Source organism: Salvia miltiorrhiza, chromosome 4 (assembly GCF_028751815.1).
Source record: "Salvia miltiorrhiza cultivar Shanhuang (shh) chromosome 4, IMPLAD_Smil_shh, whole genome shotgun sequence".
NCBI classification, from domain to species: domain Eukaryota; kingdom Viridiplantae; phylum Streptophyta; class Magnoliopsida; order Lamiales; family Lamiaceae; genus Salvia; species Salvia miltiorrhiza.
Genome location: NC_080390.1, coordinates 15,737,410 through 15,752,862, shown reverse-complemented (window position 1 = coordinate 15,752,862; position 15,453 = coordinate 15,737,410).

The following is a 15,453-nucleotide window of genomic DNA, read 5'->3' as shown; positions in this document are numbered from 1 at the left end:
TTTTTATTATTAATTATAGTATAAAATATGTATTATGAGTCACCACAATTTGTTTTAATTAATCTCTTCTTAATTTGTTTTAATTATCATGTAACTTATGTTGGGTTGGGCTGGTGGGCCCGATGGGCTCATGTTTGGAATTTTGCGTGAATGGTATTTGCATGGTTGCCACGTGTCTCATAATTGTAAAACTTCATACTAAGGTCTCATTTTTTTTATAATGTATATACTAGTATTTAATTTGGGATATATATGATATATCGTTGTCTTGTAAATAAATGTTATCTTTTTAAAAAGTAAATCGCAAAAAAATCGAGACAACTATTATTTCTGTATATACGATAAAGGCTAAAGTGTCGGTCTAGAGCGATGGAGTTTGGAGAGAATAATAATAATAATTATTGGTCCAAATAAATTAATTCGGTGGGGGCAATGTGTACTTCGCTTAATTGCACGAAAGAAGACCTGTCGCACATGATGCACGTCGAAATTGTAATTTTCTAATGTATTATATAATAATAATAATTATTAAAATACGATTTTATTAAAAAAGAGAAAACCTAAAAAAAACCCTTGAAAGCACAAAAAAGCAGACTAAGGGCCGAGCCTCATTAAAACCTTTCTACGGAAAACCCAAAGGGAAAAACCGTAGAAAGGAAAAAGAGTACTCGTCTACAAACTAAAAAAGAAAAGAGAGGGGGGAGAGAGCGGAAGAGTAAGTTTCCGGAACTCCGGCCTAACCATCGTTCCCAAACCAACTCGGCTCTCGCCCCACAGAAAAGAAAAAACAGGGGCAGATGGCCGGTGATACGCCGTCTCCAAAAAGCCCAAAAAGAATAGCTAAACGGCCGGTTAGACTCCGTCGCCGTTAGCTCAAATAAAAACAACACACCAACGCAAGTAGCACAACCGGTAAGACGTCGTCGTTGCGAACTTACAAAGAAACCCAAACACGAACCCAAGAAGTAAAACAACGGCCGGTTATACTCCGTCGCCGAGATTACCTCCCAAACAAAAATCCAAATAGTTTCGGCTGGAAAGATGACGTCGCCGGAAACTAAAACACCATGAAGAAGACTGAAGCACAATCCGCCCCACAAGACGCCACCACGCCAATCATCTAGCAAGTAATCCACCAAACTAAGAACTCTGGCCGGAGTGATGCCGTCGCCAGAGCCTATAGCTTTGTGAATGTCCCGATTGCACGAGCTGCACAACCAGTCGCTACCACACCAAACACAGCAATTCTGCCAGTTAGCGAACTGATCCCCTCCTGCCCACCAAGTGTTCGATCGAAGGCTGGCAAGAAGACCAGCCATATAACTTAGAATCACCTGACACCAGCACCAGCCTACCATGTGCTCGATCAAAAGACCACGCCCCCAGGCCCACCCAACGTTCGGCAGAGCAGCAAGACAACCCACCAAATGCTCGATCAAAGTACCTCGCCGCCAGCTCCGATCAACCAAAACCTCTGCCAGAACCGGAAGGAACACTCCACTCCCAGCAGACCAGTTCCCCTTCCCAACGTCAGCGGGAAATACGAACAAACGAGTGTACCGCCATATCCTTCCGGGCAGCATGCTTTATTTCGTCGATTTCATGAGGCCACCATCCCTGATCACGTGCGGGATTCGCCATTAAGTCCGCCACCTGATTTCCTTCCCGATAAATGTGAGTAATGTGCAAATGAAACAAGTTTAAAGAATTCAAAGTGTCATCCCAAGAAGCTTTAAACCTCCAAGGGACGCTTTTCGCCTTATCACGAAGCAGACCAACAACATAAGTGGAGTCTGACTCAATCCAGAGATTCGTCCAGTTCCTTGTTCGAGCAATACGAACGGCCATAATCACTGCCAATAACTCCGCCTCAAAAGCGTATCCCATGCCACACTTGTAGTGAAAACAACCCCGGACCCATCCCCAATGATCCCTGAAGACACCTCCATAGCTAATATTCCCCGGCGCTCCAAGAGCCGAACCGTCAGTATTTACTTTCATCCAAGGCGCCGGAGGAGGCCACCAATTGACGGAAATGTATGTAGGCGGGGGCGCAGCACGACCGCGAACACCAATATTCCGTAAAGTAATATAGTCTGCCCAATTGTTATCCATATGTCCAAGTTTTTTAAAGTTCTTCTGCATCTCCTGGAAAGCCACGCGCACCACATGAAGCAGACGCCTCTGACAGAACTTTAAGCTATCAAAAACACACTTGTTCCGTTGATTCCAAATAGCCCAAATCATCGTGATTATCCCAGCTTTCCAATATTTACCAATTTGTGAGCTCAACTTTCTTCCCCACGCAAGAACCAGAAAGCTGTGAATATCCGCCGAGTGCAAAGCCTCCAGGAAACAAAACCAATTGCAGAAAATAATCCAGCTATGACGCACCAAAGTACAATCCCAAAAAATATGCTCCTGCGTCTCAGAATCTCTGTGACAAAAAGGACACCGATTCGGCATAATCATGCCCTGTCTAATCATCCTATCATAAGTCGGCATACGATCATGAAGAAGACGCCAGCAAACCAAAGAACGACGTGTCGGAATGTAGGGCTCCCAAATCCAAGTCCCCCAAGAAACATTAGGAAATTTGTGACTATGGTGCGAGAAAGCAAGGGCAACCGTAACTTTGCCTTGCAACGAAGGTTTCCAAAACCGCGCGTCTGAATCACCAATAGGCAACAAAAGAATGTCACAGACCACCATGGGATAAGAATTCACAAACTCTTGTGTGAAATGCCAAACGCCATCGAAAAAATAATCCTCAACAGTTTGATTAATAGAATTCCTCAAAAAGAAAAGAATGCCACATTTATCTGCCAGTCGATACCCAAGCCAGTCGTCTAACCAGAAAAGAACAGAATCACCTTTACCAATGTAGCTGTAAGAATCCCAAACCAGACCGCCGATTTCCTCACGCAAACCATTCCACACCGAAGAGGGCGCCACGTTTTTCACTTTGCAGCAAGAAGTGAGGTACCTTCGTTTAATGATGTCATAGCCAAAGCTATTCCCTTCAATCACTCTCCAGGCCATTTTCATCAGGAAGCTCTTATTCATAATCACGAAAGACCGTATTCTAAGTCCTCCCTCCGCCTTGATAGCACAAACTCTATTCCAACTAACAGAGCAAGAAGGTGGTTTACTAATGTCACCATTCCAAAGGAAATTTCTGCATTTGGCATCTAAACTTTTCAGAAGAGATTTGGGCCATCTAAACACCATCATCGAGTGAGTGAGCGAACTACTAATAACAGAATTAATTAAACACAATCTGCCCGCCATAGAAAGCTGAAGACCTTTCCAGCGAGCAAATTTATTAATAATTCTATCATGAATCACCTGCAGATGGGAAGCTTTCGGTTTTCCATGGAACATCGGAACACCCAAATAAGAGAAAGGCAAATTACCAATGGAGAGAGCCAAAATCCGTGTCACCTGTCTCTTAGTTCTCGCAGCAATATGATCAGAGAAAATGATCTGAGATTTAGAAGGGCTGAAAACCTGACCAGAGATCTCACCATAGAAGTTCAGGATTTTAAGCAGAGTTCTAGCATTTGCTTTAGTGGCCTTACAGAAAATGAGAATATCATCAGCGTAGAGCAAATGCGTGGGGAAGGGCACACCTCTACTAAACTGCATAGGCTCAAGATGTCCCGAGCGAACACAATTCTGGAAAAGGCCGCTAAGAGCATCTTCAGCGATCCCAAACAGAATAGGAGACAAAGGGTCTCCTTGTCTAACACCACGCGAACAGCCGAAGAAACCTCGGAGCTCGCCATTATACAAAATCGAGAGACGAGCTGACGAGAGAATCACCTCAATCCACCTAATGAACCGATGATTGTAGCCACAAACTTTGAGGACATTAATAAGGAAATCCCACCTAAGAGTTGTAGTGGATAAAATCCGACTGACCAGAAGTCAGCGGAACCCTCGCTAGAGGGACTAGCGAATTCTCTGCTCGGGGTGACTTCCATGCTCGCCGCGATTCCTCTGCTCGGGGCGACCTCCCTGCTCGCCGCGATTCCTCTGGCGCCTCGCCAGAGGAATCAGCGAAGTCCTCGCCAGAGGAGTCAGCGAAACCCTCGCCAGAGGAGTCAGCGAAACCCTCGCCAGAGGAATCAGCGAAGTCCTCACCAGAGGAGTCAGCGAAACCCTCGCCAGAGGGATCAGCGAATTCTCTGCTCGGGGCGACTTTCCTGCTCGCCGCGATTCCTCTGCTCGTGGCGACTTCCCTGCTCGCCGTGATTCCTCTGGCGCCTTGCCAGAGGAATCAGCGAAGTCCTCGCCAGAGGAGTCAGCGAAACCCTCGCCAGAGGGATCAGCGAATTCTCTGCTCGGGGCGACTTCCCTGCTCGCCGCGATTTCTCTGCTCGGGGCGACCTCCCTGCTCGCCGCGATTCCTCTGGCGCCTCGCCAGAGGAATCAGCGAAGTCCTCGCCAGAGGAATCAGCGATTCCTCTGCTCTGGTAGAGGAGCGACCCCTCTGCTCTGACAGCGGCATGATCTCTCTGCTCGGGCAGAGGCGTGACCCCTCCGTCCTGGCAGCGGCACCATAGTAAACATCTCAACACGAAAGCAAACAAACGGAATTATACGCTTACGAAAACCTAGTCAAACGTGGGTGACTAGGTCAAACGAAAGTCGCGGAAGATCATTTCCTAAAAATTCGGAGCCGCTAGGGTTTCAAAGAACATTCCAACAAACCCTAGAAGGGTAGCGACTTGGAGAGAAAGAAAGGAACGAGGTCAGGGATACGATCCCCCAAATATCGGAATGACCAGGGTTTAAGGGGACGTGCCAGCAAAACCCTAGCCGTCAGGCCCATACCTATATATAATACTTCATTAACACAATGAGGGGACACGCCGTCATTAACACTCAGACAAATACTTACGATCATTCCCAATCCAACACATTCTCTAGCACTCTTCTGCCTCCACGCTCCCAGCCTTAGGTTCTCCGGTGATCAGATCAACCGGGACGACCCAACGGCCCTCGCTAATTGCTCAATCACCTTCACCTCCATCGACCAAATCGATCCGATTCACTATTTCATTTACTTTCCATTGCTTTCGATACAATTTTTATTATTATTATTTACTGACTTGAGCGTCGGAGGCCCTTCCATCGACACCCCCACCGGTGCTCTTCGGAGGGCTCTAACGTTATTTGTGGTCTCAGGTTGCTAGTGCCCGTCGATCCTGACGTGACTGACGTCGTTTTCGTGATTGTTGGATTCATCCTCCACAATTTGGCGCCCACCGTGGGGCCCTAGCAATCAAGCGAATCAACGCACTTTCCACAAATTTCTACGGGCATCGATCATGTCTGACGATCGTGACGGATCTGAAACTCCCGACGCTCCCCACGGGAATGCTCAGGCTGACCTAGCCGCCCAGATCGCCGCCCTGACTGAACAGATGAATCAGGAGCGAGAGAGGTGCAAAAAGTTGGAAACGGAGAATGCCAACTTGTACGACCATCTCGAGGCTATGGAGCCTGTCGAAATCATCGAACCTCTTGGCTTTCGAGCCCAAGTATCTTCCATGCAGCCACTGGGTGATACACCGATCACTCGCAGGGACGGATCCAACCACCCCGTGACGGATCCGTCATCTTCGGTAAGAAACCGTAATGTGGTTGGTAACCAGACTGACACTGGTCGTGTGACTTTGAATGCAGGAATTAACATGACAACATCCGCGTTGGAGCAAATGCGGGAACATGGGCAACCCAACCCGGACGCCAGAACGTCAGGAACTCCTCGACAAGATGGAACGACCATCATCGGAGGACAACATGCTCGAACCATCTTCACCACACCGGGCGTAACAATGAGCAATGCCGCCGTTGGAGGCGCACAACCTACCATACTAGGGCCAAATCAAACAGCCACGCCGCCAACCCAGGTTAACCAACAGCCTGACGGACACGGTCCAAGGGAGTTCACCCAAGACCAGCTGTTCACCAATGAATTCACTCAACCAGCCACAACCGGCCCATACGCAATCAGAGATGGAGAATTGGTGAGAAAGCTGGCGGAAATGGAGGCCTTGATCCAGCGAATTCCCGGTGTCCCGGCACCCATCCACAAAAGTTCAGAGAACTGCTATGCCGACTCGCCATTTGTGGATGAAATTGCCTTGGTGGAAATGCCCATCAAGTTTAGCTTTTCGAGCATACAAATGTTCGACGGCACGACGGATCTAACCGACCACATCGCTCAGTACAAACAAATGATGTTCACTGCAGCAATTCCTCGAGAATTGAGGCAGGCCTGCATGTGTAAGGGGTTCGGTTCTAGTCTGACAGGACCGGCCCTCCAGTGGTACACTAACCTTCCAAATTATTCTATTTCAAGTTTTGCTCAACTAACAGATATATTTGTGCAGCAATATGCTAGTAGCAGGAAACTTGAGAAGATTTCGAAGGATCTTTACGCCGTGGTGCAACAACGTGGCGAGTCTCTTCGAGGCTATATCAGCCGATTCAACAAAGAAAAGGTGTCCATCACCAATTGTAACACCCAAACAGCGGTCACCGCCTTCCGAAAGGGTCTTCTACCCTACTCAGACCTCTACAAAGACCTCACCAAATACCCTTGTAGAACCATGGAGGACGTCCTTGCCAAGGCATGGGCACAAATCAAATGGGAGGAAGATCAATACAGCCACCACCGATCTTCACCAAGCAGAAACTCTAGAAGAGACTCCAGGGTTGATAGGAGGACAAATGATAGGCGGTCTGAGCCTTACCCATCTCCACGACAAGAATACAGAAGGAGACAGTATGACCAACCTTACGAAACGCGACCACGTGAAAGGGCCAAGATACCGGAGTACAACTTATCTATCTCGCCAGCCGAGGCGGTCTTAGCTCTCAAAAATTTAGGCAACAAAGTCAAATGGCCAGAAAGGATGAGGGCCCCAGCCGACCAGAGGGACAGGTCCAAGTGGTGTGAGTTCCATGCAGACCATGGGCATCGGACAGAGGATTGCATCGCCCTCAGATTGGAAGTGGCTCACCTACTAAATCAAGGCCACCTCACCGATTACCTAACCGAAAAGGGCAAGCTTACCCTGCAACAAGGAAGGGAAAGACAAGAGAAACACAGAGACGACAGCCCACCAGACCCGCCACATCATGAGAGAACTGTGAATGTGATATCCGGAGGCTTCGAAGTCAGCGGAATCACCCACTCAGCCGCAAAGAGACACGCCAGACAGGCTAGATCAAGCAAAATAGTGGCTCCGCCTTCCGACAAAGCTGGACCAACGGATCCAACCCTAACAATCAGCTTTGCAACATCCGAATCAGACAAGCTTCTACACCCTCATCATGATGCTTTAGTTATTTCCATTTATATTGCTAACTGTTTAACAAAGCGTGTGCTAATAGACAATGGTAGCTCTGCCAATATTTTGTTTTTCAGTGCATACAGGGAGATGGGTTTGGACGAGTCCAAACTAATCAAGAAAGCGGCCGTACTCGTTGGCTTCAGTGGCGAGAGTACGACTACTGTAGGGGAGATCGATCTTCCCGTTTACGCAGAGGGAGTCAACCTTTCCACTAGGTTTCTCGTGGTAGACGCCCCATCAGCATACAACGTCATCCTAGGCCGTCCATGGATCCACAAAATGGAAGCAGTACCATCTACCTATCATCAAGTCATACGATTCCCAACCAAGTGGGGAGTTAAGGAGATCAAGTGAGAGCAGAAGGACTCCAGGGCGTGCTACCAAACCACTATGAAGGCGAAAAACCCATCCTTATAGCAATTACAGCAAGAAGCCCCGCCCCATTCAAAGCACATGGGAGAACAGGAACACCCACATTATACCTTGCGGTGCACTCAAGGCATAAGTCAGCACACGGAGCTGCAGAGAAGTCGAAGCTGCCAGAGCAGCGGAATCGACAAAGGCCAGAGCAGCGAAGTCGACAACGGCCAGAGCAGCGAAGTCGGCGAGCTGCCAGAGCAGAGGAGTCGAAGCCGCCAGAGCAGCGAAGTCGACAACGGCCAGAGCAGCGAAGTCGGCGAGCTGCCAGAGCAGAGGAGTCGAAGCCGCCAGAGCAGCAAAATCGACAAAAGCCAGAGCAGCGAAGTCGACAACAGCCAGAGCAGCGAAGTCGGCGAGCTGCCAGAGCAGAGGAGTCGAAGCTGCCAGAGCATCTGTTAGAGTCAATGTTGACTCCGACAATGTTGGGACCAATGTTGATAACATTCGTGTTCTCAATGTTGGGTGGAATGTTGATAACATACATGGTGTCAACATTTCTGGGTTTCAACCAACATTCTGGAGTCTGCCTTGACTCCATACTTTGACTCTCTATTGGTAATTGTATATATTTAATCTTTACCTTCCTTTCACGTTTTTTTATTGTGGACCACATTTTTAATAAGTGGAAAGGTGGTTTATCATGGTCCAAAGTGGTGAGCTGTTAGTTCCTACTTTTCAGGACCCATGATCTCTCAACCAACATTCCAGACTGGTCGACTGGCAGTTTTCGGAGGTGGATTACAGCGGTTATTGGAAGCTTCTGGAAGTGGGAAGTGGAGGAAACTAACCACGACATGAAGGTCTATAAAAGCAGCAAGAAGCCTCATTCATCCTTACGTTTTGGGAGTGCGTTTTCACCGACCTAACATTCGTTCACAACCAACTCGTCACTTTTGTCTTGCTGCAAACATGACACCAGTTCTTCAAACCTTGCTTTGACGGAGGAGTCTTAGGCAGCCAATCTGTAAAGGCTTACTCTGTATTGACGGGAGGTCAAGGGTAAGGGTTGAAGATCGAGGACATTGGAGCGTAGCAGACTGCTTTGTTCGAGTAACATTTGTTATTCGACTGTTTTGGTTTTCTGTGTTGTTTCAACACTTTAGTGCAGATTCTAGATAGGTAGATTTATCTTAGGCAGCCAATCTGTAAAGATAGATTACCAGAGAGATCTGAATTTGTACTTTGTATTGTTGATGATCATAGTGAATTTAGCCATGAGGCACTCACGGGTTATTTATAATCCGTGAAAAAAGTATTTCTGTGTGTTATTACTTTCCGCTGCATGTTGGTTACAATGTTATTAACATTCTGTTGATAACATTGCATCCAACATTACTCTTTTCTTTACACAGTTTTACTTTGTTGGTAATTTGGGGCACCAAACTCTTTCAATTGGTATCAGAGCGGGTTCTTGACGAACTAAGAATCGATTCCTGTGTGCAAAATTACCACCAATGGATGTGGCTAATGCTTCGGTTCGTCCTCCTACCTTGGATAGTAGTGGGAAGAACTATTCCTTGTGGAAAACTAGGATGAAAATATACATAAAATCCATTGATGAACGTGCCTGGGCTGTTGTGTTGGATGGATGGACTCCACCGCGTGTTACTGATGATGTTGGCAACATTACTCCTAAACCAGAAAGTCAATGGAGTGCAGATGAACGACTTATTTCTAGTCACAACTCCAGAGCTTTGAAGGCTATTTTTATCTCAGTTGATGTTCCTTGTTTTCGCCTGATCTCTAACTGTGTTGAAGCTCACGATGCTTGGTTTATTTTACAGGAACAATGTGAAGGATCAGCAAGTGTTAGAGCAACAAGATTGCGAATGTTGACTACAAAGTTTGAAATATTGAGGATGCATGAAGATGAGACTATTCCAGCATATTATGAGAAGTTGTGTGAGATCTCAAATGAGGCAGTTGGTCTTGGAGAACCAATCAGCAACGAGAGACTTGTAAGTAAAATGTTGAGATCACTTCCGGAAAGGTACAACATGAAAATTTCTTCCATTGAAGCAACTGCTGATGTTACTTCGATTAGAATTGGTGATTTGGTTAGTAAGTTAGTAACATTCGAGATGAATCTTGAGCAGCAAAAATCTAATTACTATCATAAGAATGTTGCTTTTCACGTTGACAAATCTACTTCTACGATTGATGTTACTGACAATGTTGAGAGCACGAGTGTTATTGATGTTGAGACCTTTGTTCCTGACAAGAAAGGCCGGAAACGAAAAGCTGGTATGGCTTCTCTTAGGCGATCCTCAAGATCCAAATCCACACGGGTGATTCCATCAACTCTCAACCTTCCTAGCCGAGAAGACAGTGGTGTTGGTCCAACATCAAAGCCAACAGTGCTCAAACCAAAGGTTGAATACTCTCCTGCCTCGAAGAGTGGAAAGGTGTCTTCGGCCTCTCACACTACCTCTCCTCGCATAAGCTGTTCTGGAAACTCCTCTGAATCAGAGGTTGAGGTTAGCAAGTCATATTCTACTCGTTTTTACACTCGTAAAGCAAAGAATGCGAATCATGTGTTGGCTGCTAGGAAGTTTCATAATGATAGACGTGTGGATGAGGATTTCTTTTCAAAGTTTAAGCTTGATATCTTATTACAAGATAGGAGTATGTGGGGTACTGTTATAAATGTTTTTGGCTATGAAGCTGAGATCGACAAGTATGGTGGGGACGATGATGTTGAACGAACAACTATTCCTGATGTTGCCAACATCCGCTCTGTCAAAGCCCATTTCATTAAAGAAACATCAACATCTCGTAAAGGCAAGGAGCCAGTTGGAGAATTGGAGGTTGAGATCGATCTTGACATTGTAGAGCTCATTAAGGCAAGGGAGGATCTTCACAAGCTCAAAAGCCAAGTGCAATCAATGGTGGATCGGACGATCAAGATGGGGCAGGCTATGCTCGCGAGGATTGATTGCTGCGAAAATGTCTTTTCCAAACTCCTACCTTTTCCTTCTTCAACAAAAAAGGGGGAGTAGATTGTTGGGTGTGGTGTTGACTGAGATTGTTGGCAGTCTTTGTTCAAAACAATGTTATTGTTTCTTTGGTGGTGTGTTTGATGCGTGGACATCGTGAATGTTTGTGGTGCATGAGCACCTGTTTTTGGTAACATAGTTTATGTTATCTTGATTTTTGATTATCTGTTGGTTCAACATTTATCATGTTTTTGATATACCTTCGTATATTGTGTTGGGCAGGTCAAATGAAGGTCTTGGCCTTCGGCCGACCTTCATTTTGATCAAATAAAGCAAAGCTTCATTTGATCAACTTGTTTTTGTAAGGTTTCATCTTGGTTTTTGATCAATGTTGATCGAGAGGTTAAATGCTCTGAATGTTGTTGTTTGTTTTCCTTTCTTCTGTTTTACAGGTTCTTTTGTTTCTCAATTCAGGGGGAGTTCTTTACTTTCTCTTGGTTGTTCCAAACCGATTGTTGGGTCAACATTCAGTTTGTGTTTCTTAAGGTTGTACCTCAAGTACTTACTTAAGGTTTTTCCTCTTGTTTGTTTCAAGTGGAGTGTTGTTCCAACATCTCTTCTGGACTGTTTTTGAGGTTCACCTCTTGTTTGATTAAGGGGGAGTTTCTAACTCTTTCTTGATCTAAAATTCCTGTAACATAGAATTTTTTTCTGTATATAGTTTTTTCTTTGTTTTTGTTTTTGTTGCAGGAAGGAAAAGATTAAGGGGGAGATTGTTAGAGTCAATGTTGACTCCGACAATGTTGGGACCAATGTTGATAACATTCGTGTTCTCAATGTTGGGTGGAATGTTGATAACATACATGGTGTCAACATTTCTGGGTTTCAACCAACATTCCGGAGTCTGCCTTGACTCCATACTTTGACTCTCTATTGGTAATTGTATATATTTAATCTTTACCTTCCTTTCACGTTTTTTTATTATTTTGTTGTGGAATAAAGGTTTTATGCTTGTTGACCACGTTTTTAATAAGTGGAAATGTGGTTTATCATGGTCCAAAGTGGTGGGCTGTTAGTTCCTACTTTTCAGGACCCATGATCTCTCAACCAACATTCCAGACTGGTCGACTGGCAGTTTTCGGAGGTGGATTGCAGCGGTTATTGGAAGCTTCTGGAAGTGGGAAGTGGAGGAAACTAACCACGACATGAAGGTCTATAAAAGCAGCAAGAAGCCTCATTCATCCTTACGTTTTGGGAGTGCGTTTTCACCGACCTAACATTCGTTCACAACCAACTCGTCACTTTTGTCTTGCTGCAAACATGACACCAGTTCTTCAAACCTTGCTTTGACGGAGGAGTCTTAGGCAGCCAATCTGTAAAGGCTTACTCTGTATTGACGGGAGGTCAATGGTAAGGGTTGAAGATCGAGGACATTGGAGCGTAGCAGACTGCTTTGTTCGAGTAACATTTGTTATTCGACTGTTTTGGTTTTCTGTGTTGTTTCAACACTTTAGTGCAGATTCTAGATAGGTAGATTTATCTTAGGCAGCCAATCTGTAAAGATAGATTACCAGAGAGATCTGAATTTGTACTTTGTATTGTTGATGATCATAGTGAATTTAGCCATGAGGCACTCACGGGTTATTTATAATCCGTGAAAAAAGTATTTCTGTGTGTTATTACTTTCCGCTGCATGTTGGTTACAATGTTATTAACATTCTGTTGATAACATTGCATCCAACATTACTCTTTTCTTTACACAGTTTTACTTTGTTGGTAATTTGGGGCACCAAACTCTTTCAGCATCGAAATCAACAAAGGCCAGCGCAGCGAAGCCACGGAGGTGCCAGAGAGAAAGTCTAAATCAGTGAGGTGCCAGAGCAGAGAAATCGAAATCTGCAGAGCAGAGAAGTCAGAGTCTGCAGAGCAGAGAAATCGAACGAAGAGACCACGCAGCCTGATCGAGGAGGAGATGGTGGAGATAGATGAAATTCAAATTAATGCGAGCTTTCCGGACCACAAAGTTCGGATTGGAGCACAACTCGAACCAGAGCTCAGTGAGAAACTTATCAATTTCCTATCTGATTACTACGATTGTTTCGCTTGGTCCCACGAGGACATGACAGGGATTGACCCTAATATTATTGTTCACAGGTTACAGGTCACCCCGGGCTACCCGCCGAGGAAACAGAAACGTAGAAAGTTTGCACCAGAGAGGAACCAAGTAGTTAATGATGAAGTCACGAAGCTCCTCAAGAATGGACTCATTAGAGAGGTCCACTATCCCGAATGGCTCGCAAATGTGGTGGTAGTCAAGAAAAAGAACGACAAATGGCGGGTCTGCATCGACTTCACTGACCTCAACAAGGCGTGCCCGAAAGACTCGTTCCCACTGCCACACATCGACATGCTAGTGGATGCGACAGCAGGCCATGTACTGATGAGTTTCATGGACGCATATTTGGGATATCATCAGATACGGATGCACCCTGACGACGAGGAGAAGACGGCCTTCATGACCAACGTAGCATTATATTGCTACAAGTATATGCCATTCGGGTTGAAGAACGCGGGAGCAACCTATCAGCGCCTGGTCAATCGGATGTTTGCAAGTTTGTTGGGGCAGCAATGGAAGTCTACATCGACGACATGTTGGTCAAGTCCATCCACGCGAAGGACCACATTGATCACTTGAGGGAGACGTTTGAAATTCTTAGAAAATACAATATGAAGCTAAATCCTACTAAATGCTCCTTTGGTGTCAATGCAGGGAAATTCTTAGGTTACATGGTTACTCAGCGGGGAATAGAGGTAAACCCGGCTCAGATTGAGTCAATCCAGGGAATCCCTTCCCCCACGTGCATGAAGGACGTTCAGAAATTGACAGGAAGGATAGCCGCATTAAGCCACTTTATCTCAAGATCATCCGAAAAATGCCACCTCTTCTTCAACACCTTGAGGAAGTCAAGAACATTTGAGTGGACAGAAGAATGTGAGGAAGCGCTAAAGCAGCTCAAGCAATACTTGACTAGCTCACCCTTACTCGCAAAACCAAAAGACCACGAGACCTTGTTGGTCTATCTGTCCGTCTCTGATACAGCCGTCAGCGCCGTGTTGGTCAGAGAGGAAGAGGGAAAGCAGTCACCAATCTACTACGTGAGCAAGTCACTATTTGATGCAGAGACCCGATACAGCCAGCTAGAGAAGCTGGCCCTCGCATTGGTCCATGCAGCGAGAAAGTTACGTCCATACTTCCAATGCCATCCGGTCGTAGTCGCCACAACTTACCCCTTAAAGGCCATACTCCATAAGCCGGAACTATCCGGCCGACTGACAAAATGGGCAGTGGAATTGAGCGAATACGACATCACATATAAACCACGGACCGCACTTAAATCTCAGGTATTAGCCGATTTTGTTGTCGACTTTGCACCTAACCTTACTATACAGGCCGACAAAGAGTTATGCTGTCTGACGGAAGAACCAGACCAAACGAGAACTTGGAAACTATATGTTGATGGATCCAGCAACGTACGAGGGAGCGGACTTGGAATCGTCCTCTCATCACCACGAGGAGACAACATTGAGCGGTCAATCCGATGTGATTTCAAAACCACCAACAATGAGGCTGAATATGAAGCCATGATAGCTGGACTCGGACTAGCTAAAGAAATTGGGGTAAAACGCATTAACGTATTTAGTGATTCTCAACTTGTAGTTAACCAGATGCAGGGTACATTTCAAGCCAAAGATGTGAAAATGACGGCTTACTTGGGCAAGACGAAAGAACTCCAATCGGGCTTTGAAGAGTTTACCATCAATCAAGTGCCGAGGGTGGAAAATGGCCACGCTGATGCCTTGGCCAATCTGGGGTCAGCAATTCAGATCGCACAACCTAAAACAATAACGATCACTTGCCTTCAATATCCAGCAATACAAATAGACGAGGCCGAGGAACACGTGACTGCAATATAAGTCGGACAAACGTGGATGACCCCAATAATGGAATATCTCGAAAGAGAAATACTCCCAGATGATCGGAATGACGTACGTCGAATTAAAGCTCAGGCCGCACGGTTCTGCATCATCCGAGGTAAACTGTATAAACATTCATTTACCGGTCCATACTTGAAATGCATTAACCCTGCAGAAGCAAGATACGTCTTGTCCGAGCTACATGAAGGTGAATGTGGCAATCACTCAGGAGGAAGAAGCTTCGCACACCGCGCTTTAACCAGCGGTTACTATTGGCCCACCATGAAAACTGACGCAGCTGATTATGCTAGAAAGTGCGATAAATGTCAACGATTCGCCCAAGTATCACACCTGCCCCCGGAGCCCCTGACCGCTATCACTTCACCATGGCCATTCATGAAATGGGGGATGGATATTGTAGGCAAACTGCCCACCGCACTGATGAGCCCAGGTTTGTGCTCTGTTTTTGTGTTTGTTTTAAGTCTAGATCGAGTCTTTTTCCGTGTGTTTGTGTGGTTTGGTCGCCTGGAAGGGCATAGTTCAATGACAGGAACCAACTTGCGGGGAAGAAGCCAAAATGCCAGAGAAATGGAGTATCAGAGGATTCGAAAAGGGCAGAGGAATCGTAGCCACCAGCGGAGTCAGCTTTGCCAGAGAAGTCTGCCAGGGCAGAGGAGTCTGCCAGGGCAGAGGAGTCCGCCAGGGCAGAGGAGTCTGCCAGGGAAGAGGAATCAAAGGGCCAGAGGAGTCAC